General features: G+C 39.2%; 1 non-coding gene across 1 annotated transcript; it reads right to left on the bottom strand.

The window, feature by feature from the left end:
• Positions 1-282: 282 nt before the first annotated feature.
• Positions 283-401, bottom strand: LOC145391773 (5S ribosomal RNA). The gene has a single exon (XR_013895902.1). It is a non-coding gene; the product is annotated as a 5S ribosomal RNA (ribosomal RNA).
• Positions 402-15,073: the final 14,672 nt, after the last annotated feature.

Consider the following 15,073-nt stretch of genomic DNA (forward strand, 5'->3'; position numbering starts at 1 on the left):
AAATCCCATTTTTTTGTGCATGAGGGGATTGACCATGAAACCTAATGCCACAGTTAATAGGTTAAAAAGCACTTCATTCAGTTTTATTTCCCTTTTTATTTCAACCACACACAGGGATTAGGCTAGGTTAGGTTAGGTTAGATTAGATTAGGTTAATACTATTCATTCATTCATTCATTGCCAGACGCCATGTATCCCAAACGGGGTGGCCAACGGCTTAGAATTAATTGTTTTACAGGGAGGGGCACTAATCCTCCACCAACCCCACTTGACACGTAGGGATGCCAACAGCATCTGGTGTTCCCAGGCGGTCACCCATCCAAGTACTAACCAGACCCAGCGTTGCTTAACTTCGCTGATCGGACGGGAAGCGGTGTACTCAACGTGGTATGGCCGTTGGCAGGTTAATACTAAAAGGTAAATAATTTGTTCGATTTTACAGTTTTCAACTCGTATTTGACTTCAACCCCTTAATGGAAGTTAGGACAGGTTTGGGTATGTATGTGATCATATGTGGTTGAAAGTATTGTCAATTAAAGTCAAAATATGGGTAAATCCTCCCTCCAGAGAAAAAATTAAATTTGTATATATATATATATATATATATATATATATATATATTTAGTGCCAGTTTAAGGATATTATTTCGAATCTGACTTCACCCAATTACAGGCCCTAGGATTTGTTTGCGGTGGAAATTGTTCCGTATATCATGCAAAAAAGGGTTATTTCTTACCAATACTGAAAAAAAAAAAAAAAATAATAAAATACAGTGGGCTTGCACAGTACAAGAGTGGATGGGCAGTCCTTGTCCTCGCGCACTTTGAAATTGCGCACTGTGAATACATAATCTTATGAGAAAAATTACATATGGGCGGTACCCCGTCATACCTTGTCATTTTTTGACCCTTAGAGACATAATAAAGGGAAAATTTTTCAGACATATACTGCAGATATAGCTACAATAACAAAAATATGGTCAGTCACCTTAACAACAGTAGACAACATGCCTGATGGACGTAAATAACAGGGGTTCCGAGGAACGGGAGCACATTTAGAGTGCCCCCGCTGCACCACCCCCCATACCGCGCATGTTTAACAGTTGCCAGTGTTGTATTATTCCAGGCTTTGATGAAGAAATTTATGGCCTTTTGAATGTTATATTTCTTCCAGAATGTAACAAGTCATTATGGTAGGGGTTGCAGGTATGCCAAGTGAAGCAGGTGGGACTGTGGAGGTGGAGGCGGCTGGTGAGTCGGGGGGGGGGGGCAGTGGAGGTGGAAGGGACGGTGGTGGGCGAGTCAAGAGAGGTGGTGAGGGGAGGTTCCGGGACGGTGGCGGGCGAGTCAAGAGAGTGGTGAAGGGAGGTTCCTCCATCTCCTTGCTACTGCTCACATTTTTGGCAATTTCCTTCATCTCTTCTTGTTTGTCTGCTTCATTCCTTATTTTGTTATGGACGTATTTGCTGTATAATAACTTGGCATTCGCGAAATAACTATCATTCATCGAGTCCAAACATTACTAAAGACTAAGTCTACTAATACCAAGTCGGTTCACTTTCCATCAGGGTGCAGGGAGGTGTGGCTTGTGTGTGACGTCAGTTGGCTTAAGTAACAGAAAATGTATAAAACCACAGATTCAAATTAAACATTTATAACAAGGGAAAACGAAGCAGGGGAAAAAGTGCTTCCTTCACACCTCTACACCTTCCATCACACATTCAGTCCCTTCCCTCACTTCACCGAACTGAAAAATAGGTTATGATCTGAGTAGTGGTGCAAACATCCATCCTCCATCATGGTTAGGAGTCAACTGAGCTGGTGTTTCGTGCCAGAGCCAGTCGATATCACTCCGATGCTTCGCCCCCTGCGCGAGCTTGGAGCCGTTTTAGAAGGAAGTGAACCGACTTGGTATTAATAGACTTAGATTAAAGAAACTGGGTTTCTCTTCTAACTTACCGTTATTGCCAAAAACATTATTATCGAAGTCGTTATTGGCGAGATGCTACTGTAGACTCCTCTTGAGCACCTTCCCTAAGAGCCTCTGAAGTCGCAATGGGCCCGTTGTGCAGGGAGGGGGGTCGCTTAGTTAGGGAAAATAGTGGTTTTGGGCCATTCCTTGCCTCTACCTCGCGGATTGTGGGCTAAACTCTCGCAGTGAAGGTTTTTTGGTTATTATTTTGGTCACTCGCATACTATGCGATTCGCGTACTGTGAACTTGCGTACTTTGTGAGCCCACGGTACTATGAACTAAAAAAAAAAAAAAAAATCCCTAATTTACTGTACTTATTGTTGTCTTGAAACTAATATCTATGTTTTATTCTTTCAGCTAATCTAACACTGTAATTTTCCTACATGTATAGAACCGTATAGAACCGCACATATCACGCAGCCAGCACTGTCCTTAAGAGGATGGTGGACAGCTTCTCCATTTATCAAACAGAACCTACACTGTACATTACTATCCTTGGTGGTAGCACCTAAGTAGCGTTTTGTTTTTCACAGTGCTCCCAGAGTTTCTGATTAATTATTTGTAGTCTTTATATTTTCTTTTGTACTGTTAGAGGAGCATGGATCTGGCTACTGAAACGAACATGCTGCTGAATGTGCTGATGGTTGTTGGTTGTCTACTAGCCATAACGTCCTATCTGATCCCCTGTTAACCTTTAGTATACCGTTAAGTTCCCCTATGGCATTTTATTTTTTCCCTAATGAGTTGCCTCAAATAATTTCTCTGATTAATTACTTTCTTTTTATCACATTGAGCGCTTCTGCAGAAGGTGGAATCCAAGGCTTTTCACCTCATCAACTCTTTAAGATATCAATGTGAATGATTTTTCTGTAATACACAATATATAAATTAAACAACTACTCTGTATATTAATTTAAAACGTACCTATATTCATTAGTGTCCAATCTTGTGCAGACTATTAATGTATTGCACCTTATAGTCACAACAAGTTTCATGGGTTCCGTTCACCATTAACTATACCTTAACTACAGTATACTGATGTAGTTACAGTACTGTATGCAGTATATGAATCTTGCAGGACATTTATATAGTTTGCACATTATTGAAAATTAACCCGTTGATGATTATGATGCATCTTGACTGTTTATTTTATCTATAATTAGACAGGTTTATACGACTTAAATTAGGAAAGCTCTCTAGAAATCAAACGGATAAAAATAATTTACGTTCAATCCATAGATCCCACAAGTTCTTCCCAAGATGAACTGATTATAGTCTGTATGAGTTAATCGACTTATAAGCTAACAATCTTTTGATGATTGATGAATTTGACAATTTATACTGGCTAAATTATTACTTTTATTCAGCATAGGAAGAACTTGTTGGAGTTAAGGAGTGAATGTATATTTTTTTTTATCCATTTGGCTTCTATAGGGTCTTTCTAATTTGCATGCATGTGATTTATTCCACCACATATTACTGTGTATTACTCGTGAATTTCAACACGTCTATTAGACGTGTTTAAATTCTCGTGAAACGAACTATCAAACAAGATCAGATATCCACATCTTTTAGACATCTCTAGTCCGCATCTTTTCCACGTGAAAAATGTGACATTTGCCCACGGGGTGTCATTGTATCGATACTGCTTGTATACTTAGATTTAAATAGCCTTATTTGTTTTTTGGGACATACTGATATTATTTCTATTAAACTGCATGACTGACTCTTATGTCTCAATAGCAGAGCCAGAGGTTGTCCCTGAATATGAGACAGAGCAGCTGGAGCATCTGTGCACAACAGTGGTAAGCCTCTAGAAAAACATTATAGTACTGCATTTGGTTGCTTCTTTTGGATAATGACTCAAACGATACACCACAGTTCTTAACGTTGGCATGAACTAGATATTTTTCCCTGATACAATAAAACGTGACAATTTCACCCTTCTTCCTGTGGTACATGTAATTTATACATCATGTTGGTATACTCGGTAATTATTCGGATATCCTGTACCTCGCTGTACTGATTTTATTTTTTCCAGTGTTGTTTCGGTCCGGTGATCATGAAAAAAATATAAATTGGTTATGCAATTTCAAGTCCTGGTTGATATTTATACCAAATCCTATTTCTTGAAAGGATAGGTTGGGCTTTGTTGTCAGTGTTCGGTCGACTAAAAACAAAATCTACCATACTTGACTTTACTACGTACAGATGACCTAACCAAACCTGACCACCAAACTTTGAAAGCCACAATTCTTCTTATAAGCAATAGTTGCCGTGAAATAATGATATTGTGTCCAGTTCATTGCATGGCCGACTCTCTTCTCCCACTTTCAGTGCCTGCGGCCTTCCCAGATCAGGCAGAGCAGGATGGACCGTCTGTGCACAACAATGTTTCAGAATAAAAAAAAAAAAATGCTTCTCTTGGCAAAGAAAATGCTCAAATTTTACAAAGGTTTGTTTTCTAAAGTCTTATCCAACATCTTGTACATGTCCTTTCCTGCTAAGAGCATCATAGTGTTTTCTTGGCCGTGGTCTTATTTCTGGTAGTTTCCATCCCTGATTGTCCTTTCCTCTACAGGCACTGTGTGGCCACATGAGGCTGTGCTGCTGTTAATTGAAACATACAGAGCCAATGAAAGGGGACTTCACTGCCCCACAAAAACAAAGGTGTGGCGAGCAATTGCACAGGTGCTGCAGGGACAGGGATACCGTTACAGAGGAGAGGACAGTGACAAGATGTGGAGGTCCTTGAAAAAAAGATGAATTCCAGTATTTATTGGTTTTAAACAATGTGATTTGTATGAAAAGATTAGGAGAAATACACTGAGGTGGTTTGGACATGTGGAGAGAATGGAGAATGAAAGACTGACTAAGAGGGTGTATGTAGGTGAGGTGGAGGGAGGGAGAGGGAGGGGTAGACAGAGGATGAGGTGGAGGGAGGGAGTTGAGAGGTATATGAGGGAGGGGGGGGTGAGTTTGGGGGAAGGTAGTCAAATGGTGGGTGACAGAGTGACTTGGAGACGTTTTGTCTGCTGCCACCCTTTGCGGGATTAGGGCGTCGGGCTATAGATAGATAGATTTGTATGAGTTGTGGTCATATCTCTGGACATAGTCAAATAGTGTCCCTTGGTGGTTTGTCAGGTGAGGATTTGGTGAGAAGGTAGTGAAAAGCCTTTAGATCATGAACAAGACCTGCCAAAGAAGGTACTGGAACATTTCTATTGTTCTTAATATTAATACATATGTTGTACTTGCAAATATCGAGTAAAAAAAAAATGAATAGAACGGGGAGCGGTACTGACCCATGGAAATACTTCGTCTTACTAGATGAGATCTTCGGAAGTGATCCTGCCATAAAGCCACCTATGCTGTGTCAGTCTGTGATCAGTGGTATGTGGCAAAATTTGTGTATGCTTGTGCCAAACCATGTGTATGAAAGGTACAACTGCATCAGATCTGGTTAGATTAGGAACCTGTGGTTTGGATCATCTTTTATGTAAAGGCATTCATGATACTACAAGATGATAATGCACTCAACTAAGGTCAGATTTTTTTAGGTTTTTGTTGTGACTACTGTGAGGTTGTGGAATGCCGATCTGTTGATAATAATGATATGTGATATCACTTGCAGGTTGTCCTCAGCTGATAGAAATGTTCTGTGGCTGCCAGAAGAAAATCCTAGGGTGTCCTGGGAGTCCAGAAATCGTTACAACTGAATCTTGGGAAGCTCCCTGTGTTAGCTCTGAACTTCTTCCAGTCACTTCTCAGCCTAGCCACACAGCTAGCTCCAGCCCCACCTCCAGAACATAACGTGTCTCCCAGATAACAAAACTCTTCCACAGTTTTGTATTGGAAACAATACATACAGCCATTGCTATGAAAGTTCTTAAGTACTGTCTGTTATTCATTTAACTTTTCTCCTTCAGACACACCCGTAACATGTAGGCTACACCAATATCTTCACCGGCAACTTCAGCTGGGAGGTCTCTGTCTTCAACACCAGCATCCTCACAACCCACTAGCGATGATGAGGATGCGCAACGATATCGTCCAAAGAGGAGGAGAAGGCAGCTTCTGCCATCGTACGCCAGTGAGCTTTTAGAAACACTGAAGATTCAGGCCAATGCCATCAGTCGGGTGGCTGATACGTTCGATACCTGGGTCAGGTGGCAGATGTCACAGCAGCAGTCTCCTAATAAACAGTAATAGCCCCCCAGAAAATTCTTTTTCTTTCAACCTTAGCATGTATGGAGTGCAAAGTTGGAGGTGATAAGTACAGTACTAAGATTTTTTTTTACACTGAAGTGTTGCTCCCCCCATCCCCAGAAACAAAGAGAAACTAGACCATTAACATGGAAAATATGCGACTTAGTAAACTACTTATGAAAGGGAGAGGTGAGGTTCTGGGAAAAAAAAATTACTTGGGGGGGGTAAACACACTACTTCCTGGGAAAAATATAGCTGCAGTACATTGCTTGGAGAGACAGGTAAGTTTGTATCTTAAGGCAGAGAGGAGGTGTCTAAGGAATTTACAGTACCAATAATGGGACACAGAAATACAGCTTCAGAATAAAAGTTACTGGAAGGAGAATAGAGGCTCTGAAATTTGCAAATGCTTTGGGGTAAATAATGGTTAGCAACCACAGAGTTGCACTGCACTGTGGAGTTATAAAAGAATTGGGTTACTGCGACTAACTGTAGGGTAAACACAATAATGGTTAGGAAATACAGCTACTTTATTGTGTGGTTTGATTACTAAGTTTGTACCAAAGGTTGAAGGAAATGAGCTATACTGTAGTTTCCACTGAATAAGCAACATGTTGATTTCTTACAATTATAGCTGGAACTGCATAAAGTGAAAACTGGAAAAGGGATTACGAAAGACAAATCTCTTTCTGCTGGTCCAACAGTGTGGTTATATGCATTCTGTAAACTCATGCTGGCATATCATCTCGACACCTTCATTACCTCCCTCAGTTTCGTTTTTAACATCAATATTTTCATGGGTTAGAATGAGATTATGATGTGCATATCCAGCACATTTATTACCTCCCTCCATTTTTTTTTACTGATAGATATTAAAGCAATTTAAGTGGCTATAACAAAGTCTCACCCCAACTGCTGATTACTGTCAGTCAAACTAATTCATCCAAAGGCTTCCATGCAAAACAACATATTCTTGCTGGTCAAACACACAGCCTATATAAAATCTCTTGTGACTGGCGGCCATTACCCTCTCCCCCCAGGGACCAAAGTAGGGTACTAAAAAGAGAGAGGTTTTAGATCCAACATTTTATTGAAGTGTTGTCGCACCAAAAAAAATAAATAAATAAATAAAAATTAAGAGAGGAGCACTCCGTGCAGCAGATCTCTCTGACATAGGGAATGTAAATTTCAAACCACTCTTCATAATGGGTAAGGGTTTCTTATCACTGATTATGGTTTCACCAAAAAGTTTACCCAATCCAGAATATGTAATACGATCACGATTAGTCCTAAAAGTTAATCAATTGTTCCCTGGGACATGGTCTATTTACCCACCAAATTTGGTCCAAATATTTTTTTTGTGTTTTTGAGTAATCCTGTAAGTCAGTGAGGCTAGGAGACTGACACGAGATCGAGCTTGCTGATGAATGTTGTGAGAAGTGCATGATCAGAGCCCGAATTCCGGGGGCTTGAACTAAAGTGTTACATATTCCGTATGTTCTTACCTAATTGTTCTTACCTAACTGTATCTTTACAGGAATGAGTCAAGCTCGTACTGTCCCGTGTCTTAAGCCATATTTATCGTACATATCCTTAAATTTGTGAATTGTTTTGGCACACACTATTTCATTCGATAGTGCATTCCACTGATCAATTGCTCTATTTGGGAAACTAAATTTCCTTACGTCTTTATCACCTCTCTTTTTATGCAGTTTTTTGCAGTGTCCTTTTGCTGATGCTTCCCCATATGTTAAGTAATCATTTATGTCTATTTTCTCCTTCCCTGATATGCATTTATATAGCATAATCATGTCACCTCTTTTCCTTCTCTCCTGTAGTGTTGGTAGATTCAGTTTATTTAGTCTTTCTTCGTAGCTCAGATCCCTTAAGCTTGGCACCCATCTTGTAGCGGCCCTTTGAACTTTTTGAATCTTGTCTATGTGTTTTTTGAGATGAGGACTCCAGACTACTGATGCATACTCCAGGGTTGGTCTGATGAATGATGTTATTATCTTTCTTAGCATGTCTTCATTTATGTATGTAAACGCTGTTCTCTTCTTGGCAAGCAGTGAATATATGTTCCGTACCTTCTCACTGATGTGGTCAGCCGGAGATAGTCTGTTATTGACAATAACACCTAGGTCCTTCTCTCTTTCTGATGTGTGTAGGGTTTTATTTCCTAATGTATAATCCCAATCAGGTCTTTTTCCACTTTTAACAAACTTGATTACATGACACTTGTCCACATTGAATTCCATTTGCCATGTTTATTTAATTTTTCTTGTAGCTCTTTACAAGAGTCTGTGTTAGTAATTCTCATTTGTATTTTTGCATCATCTGCAAACATATTTAGATAGCTTTCATTTCCAGTGTTACTGTCTATATCATTTATATACACTAAAAACATGATTGGTGCCAGCACTGAGCCCTGTGGTACTCCACTAGTCACTGCTTTCCATGATGAGTAATTTCCGCTTAGTACTGTTCTCGTTTTTTTTTTTTTTTTTTCATGAGAAAATCTTGCATCCAACAATACAGTTTGCCTCGAATTCCTCCTTGATGGTACAGTTTCCATAAAAGTCTTTGGTGTGGTACTGTGTCAAATGCTTTCTTGAAATCTAAATAGATACTGTCCTCCCATCCTTCTCTTTCCTGTAATGTGTCTGTTACTCTGTCATAGTAGCTCAACAGATTAGTAACACATGATTTTCCTTTTCTGAAACCAAACTGTCTTTCTGTTATCATACTGTGTTCTTCTAAGTGATTTACCGAACCTTTTCTTATAAGCTTTTCTAATACCTTGCTTACAACACTGGTTAGTGATACTGGTCGGTAGTTAAGTGGATTTTGTCTATTCCATTTCTTGAGTAAGGGAACAATGTTTGCTTTCTTCCAAATATCAAGTACAGTAGTTTACCTTGACTCAAGGATTTCTTGAAAATTAAAAATAATGGTTTGCTTAACTCCTTTGCACATTCACGTAACACCCAACATGAATTTTCATCAGGACCATTTGTTTTTCCTTTGTCTAATTTACTTAGCTCCTCCTGTATTTCTTTTTCTGATGTTTGTATATCTGGTACTATGTGTGGGCATGCATGCTCCACACAATCCCTCTCAAAAATTTTTTCCTCTGTAAAAACTGATTGGAAATTCTTGTTTAGTGCTTCACAAATATCCTTCTCTTGTGTATACGTGATTCCCTCGTCCGTAATGGATTGTATTTTATCTTTTACTTTGATTTTGCTTCTGATTTAGCTGTAAAATAGCTTTGGTTGATCACTACTTTTATTTATGATATCCTCCTCAAACTGTTTTTGGGCTTCCCTCCTTATTCTTGTATAATCGTTTCTTGCCTGTTTGTAATTATTATATGGCCTTTCACTATTGTGTCTTCTGTATCTATTCCGCAACAAATCTCTTTTTTCTTTTGATTTTTTACATCCTGTATTGAACCATTTCTTTTTTTTCTTTTCTGTTTCTTTGTGCTGTGGGATGTACTTCTGGACTCCTATTTCGTAAAGTTCACAGAATTTTTCATATATAGCATTTAAATCTTGTCCTCTAAGCTCCCTTTCCAAAGCAATTTCTAAGAAGTACTTCTTTAGGTCATGATACTTTCCCTTTTTATAGTTTAGTCTCTTTTTGTAACTTTCATTGCTGTTATCTATGTCATATGCAATCCTGAAATTGCAATTTAGTACTGCATGGTCGCTTTTGCCGAATGGAGGGTGATATATTAAATTGTCAATATCGTTTTCTTGCCTAGTGAATATGAGATCTAGCACTGAGGGCACATCGAGTCCTCTTTTTCTGGTGCTTTCCCTTACATGTTGCGTTAGGAAAAACTTTTGCACAAGATCCAGGAGCTTTTGGTCTCAACAGCTTTCTTGGCTTATTATATCTAGAGTATTCCAATTTATATTTGTATTATAATCTCCAGTTAGTATAATTCTTTTCGATTTCTCTTCCATTTTATGTAGTAATGCTCTTAAACTCTGAATTGTATTCTCCGCCAGTTCCTCATATTCGACTCTTTCCTATGTGTTTGATCTGGGTGGCATGTACAAATTGGCTACAAGTACATTCCCTTCAGATGTATTTATCTCTACTGCAATCAGTTCTACTAGTGATGGTATATCTAATTCTATTTCTCTGACTTTTAGATTTTTCTTAGTTAATATTATAATTCCTCCTCCTTTTTTTAAGTTCCTATCTCTTCTCCATATATTATATTCCTCTAAGTTTAGGATGTCATTTGATATCCTTGGTGTTAATTTTGTTTCAGTTAGGCATATTATATGTGGTTCACTTTCTCTGACATAATCATTCATCTCTAATAATTTAGATACCATTCCATCCACATTTGAGTTCATCAACTTAATCATCTTGTTTATATACTTGCCATGATATGGTTCTACTACCTTCCTCCTTTCTATTCCCTCCTGTTTATGTACCACTTTCGTACCTGCCATCCAATTACTTTGTAAAAAAAAATGTACTGTATTCTTCTCCTCCTCTGATCTCCCATTTTTTGTTTTTGCTTCCTCCCTCTTCTCTTTCAGTAATTCCAATTCCTCTTGTTTTAGGCATCTTTTTATCCATACATTTTTGAACTCCTCTTTTTCCATAAGATTCTTTGCATTTTTTAGTATCTCCTCCACGGTGTTTACACTCTGGAAGGTTACCTTTAGGGGTCTTGACTTGCTTTTCTCGTATTTCCCTAACCTTTTGTGTTCCTCTATGTCTTTACTACAGATTTCCTCTGATACTTCTTTCAATATGCCCATTACATTTGCCATCTCCTTTTTGTCTCTTGAGATCTTGTTTTTTACTTCTTCCTCTTCTATATCAGTGATTACTATAGATTTGTTAATATCTACTGAATCTCTGACTACCTTAGGATTGTTTTGGATTATTGTTTTCACTTCCTTTTTAATGCTTTTTTCTTCCACCCTTGTTTCCAAGTCTTTCTTTACTTTCACTATTTGAACATAGGTGGTTTCCACATCATTTTTGTAGCTTTGCACAGCTTCATTCACCTGTGTTATCTTCTCAATATCACTGCTCTGGTCTATCAGACTGCTTACTTGCCTAATTGTCTCTGTATCATTTTTGAACTCTTCCATAATACTCTCGTGTTTGACTGCTGTACTTGCCATTTCACTAATTTTTCTCCTAAGTGTACTCATTTCAACTGTTAGCTCATCTATGGTTATGTCTTTTTTGTTGACTTCCTTTCCTAATTTTCCTATTTCTTCCTTTTGCAAGTGCATCTGTTTCTTAATTTCATCAATCTCCTTTTGAAAAACCGTGTACTCTTTCCACCAGTTTATTGTGAGTCTCCATTTCAACCAGTTCTTGGTAGAAATCATCCTGCTTTCTACCTTTATCCTTTTTCTTTTCCAAATTTGCTTTACTAAAGTATGTGGTCATTTTGCAGTACTAAAAGCGCATATAGTACTTACATTCCCTGGGGCAGATTGTAGACTAAACAACGATCAGCTGATTGTGCGCATTCTTGCGCTTCTGGTTTGTTTACTTTTCTGTTTGACCAAGTCTTACTTAAAACTTCTTCTTTTTTATATTAGAACACCATTTAGTCTAACCTTGTACAGAGCTTGACTCATATGAAGATACTTATTTAGGTAATGCCTCTGGCCAAGTTGGCCAGGTATAGAGCGATGGCGTGCGTCTGCTTTCTCTTGGTGCCTCGGTATGTGTGTATGCCTGTATGTTTGTTTTTGTGTGCAAATTAATATTTTACTTTTTTACGAATATTTTTAATATCCATGATCTTGGGTTAAGTTAGCTTGAGATATCTTAAGTTGAGAAAGCTTTGCTCACAGTAGCTTAGCTTGTCAGATGAACTAAAAAGGATCATCAGGGTAAGTTAGCTTACTTTAGTTAGGTTAGGTTAGCTTAGGTGGCAATCAAGAGCTCCCGCAGGGTTAGGAGATAACTATGTTACTCATATTATGGTTAATACTCATTTGCACAACAAATGAGGCCTCAAAACACTCAAATGAACTAAAAAATATATCAAATGGAAGAAAAAAACAACAAAAACAGGAAACGGCAATAAAGGAAATATTTACCCATGACTTTAATCTGCTTGCTCACACAAGTCGATCTCTTCCTGGATATTCGCAACATTGACCTTACATAATAAGTACAAACCTCAACGGTAGTGCGCTGCATCCTGAAGTGAGAAGCAAACTGAATATCAGAGTATTCTTGGACCACCTCCATGTAATTCTCAACATACGCTGGGGGATCTTGCTCATATTCCAGTCCCTCAATCAAGAGGCGAGCAGAATGTGCTGCCGCCATGATCATCTCAATTAACACCCGCATCATCTGAACTGTTTGTTGCACTGCAGGGTCCATTTTGTCTCCAAAAGCTGAGGAAATTACAGACGACTGGATTGTCTTCACTGTAGCTGTGACGAAGGCAGGCTTTGTTATGGTTCTTCGATACGGCTCATGTAGTGGTTAAATATTTCCAAAGTATTTCGGATATATACATGTAGAATTATATGTTGCGGGCAGATATTCATGTAACTTGGTATTGTTAGCAATAATTAATAAATTTACATAATTTTTAAGATATTATTCCACTTATTGTATTCTAACAGAAGGGTACATAGAGTAAACGATTTCACGCTCCAAATATTTGGTGGTTTCAAGGCTATGCCACTACCCCAGGAACTCTGTGGCTCTGTGGCTCTAAGGCATGTTGAAACGCACCCCTGAAGGGGCTTTCTCACGGGTAGCACCATGTAGTTTGTGTGCCTGCCACCAGGGGCCCAGGGCGGCGCTGATACGCCACACCTGACGCCCGCGCCTTTTGAAATCAGTTGATGAATCCAGATATTATAGTGCCATGGTCCGCTGCACAGCTAAAATAAATGTGGAAATGTGGACTGCAGTAGAATTGAGACGTTTTCCCAAAGCAAGAGGAATACCATGCCTTTAAAACTTCGGTTTGCTGATCCCGGCCCCCTAACATTTCGACTGTACAATTCTTACTATTATTAGGTGTATAATGGATAGAATCATGCCATGATTTGCCAAATGAAAGATTATGATCCTTGGAAACTGTATGATAAGTTTTTCGAACAAGTGAGATCCATAACATTTAGTAAGAAAGTGCCGAATGCAAACACACACACTAAGCTTTCATGTCTTTTAGTAAACTCTATGAAGAACTCTTCAGCGTAAATCTCATTTAGCGCACCAGTAAAATATTTAAGATGGATATAATACTGGTATAATATTTTATGCATGAATTATAATCCCGATAGGAATTTTTATAAAGGAAGATACACCAGCTCTGAGCAGGTAGTGACCCCACGCTATTTACAGTAGTGATCCTGCGAACACTGGCAACTTTCAGGAGTTTGTGAGGGCTCTAATTAACCACGCGCCAGTACGCCATCTGATCTGTGTATGTCTGCTAAGCATCTCAGCTGACATGGGAAACACTTTTGAAGAGATACAGCGCTTAAACATTAGTATATCGTTGTGAGCAGCATTAATAAAACTGAGCAGTAACTTCCTTTAATATATTTGTTATAAATATATGAGACAATAAACCAGAGTAGAATGCACAAAATTTGCGAAGGAATTTTTCAAGAGACGGGCCAAATAAATCCTTCAAGTTCCAATCTTACCTGCTACTCGAAGGAAAAATCTTTCCCTCTGAGCGACCCAGCAAGGGAAGCAGTTTTTAAAGAACACCAATTTAGCTAAGGATTTGCTTCCCATGCCTCGTCAACGGAGATAAATGTTTAGGAATGCGGCCGTATGACACCAGGTAGAATCCCCTTTGCTTCTTTACATCCCGGTAATGGGACAGGGGGTAGAGAGGGGAGGGAAAGATAAGGGAGAAAAAACAGCATTGGAGGAGGGGAGGCAAAGGGAAAAGGGAGGGAGAGGGTAGGAGGGGATGAGAGAGAAGAAAGGCAAGAAGGTAGACGTGAGAGAAGAAGGGAGAATAGCTGAAGGGGGGAGAAGGCGAGGGAGGGAGCGGTAAGAGAGATGAGGGGGAGATAAGGGGAACGAAGGAGGAACCAAAATTTGTCAAGGCTCATGCATAAACCAACAGAACCATTTGAGTCAATCCGACTTTTAGAGTAGCGGATCATTGCAGTTCATGTCATACTCTCAACGATAATGACAGCAGACTTTGGTGGGGAGAGAGAGAGAGAGAGAGAGATGAAGAGTGGAGACTAACCGGATTGAGGGAAGGAAGAGATAAGAGGTAGAAACGAGAGGTGAGAAGGGGGATAATAAGAAAGGGAGAGGAGGAGGTGAAAGGGGAGAGAGAACGAGGAAGAATGAGGGATATGCGAGGAACGATGAAAGAATGAGAGAGCGAGAGGGACATGGAGGAGGGGAAGAGAAAAATGACGAAGTGAGTGAAATGTAAGAGGTTGGTTTGGTGGTGGTGAGTAGTGGAAACAGGGCAGGAAAAGGAGAGAGAACAAGGAATGAGAAATAAGGAAGAGGTGGGGGAATGGGAGACGAGAGAAGAGGAGTGTAAGTGAAAGGACGGGGCGGGGGAAGGAATGAGAAACGGAGGGAGAGGAAAAGGGGACGTGGTTAAAGGAAATAGTAATATAAATACCTGTAAGGTTTTTCAAGAACGGCACGGGGTTGGAAAATTAATTATAATGTAGAAGAAGAGAGAAGCCAGACAGAGAGATATAAATGTTACCTGTATACCCTTTGGTCTACAGTTAGCCGTATGGTGAAATATATGTCTTGCTGTACAGTATAGTACTGTATGATATAATTGCAAGAAAGTGCAGGAAAGCTCCGAGTGACTGTTGTGATCATATCAGAGTAATTGCAAGCTCAGCAAAACGTGATGATTACGTGAACAAC

The sequence above is a fragment of the Coenobita brevimanus genome, chromosome 19, assembly GCF_032717465.1.
Source record: "Coenobita brevimanus isolate Jiangsu-jjx chromosome 19, ASM3271746v2, whole genome shotgun sequence".
NCBI classification, from domain to species: Eukaryota; Metazoa; Arthropoda; class Malacostraca; order Decapoda; family Coenobitidae; genus Coenobita; species Coenobita brevimanus.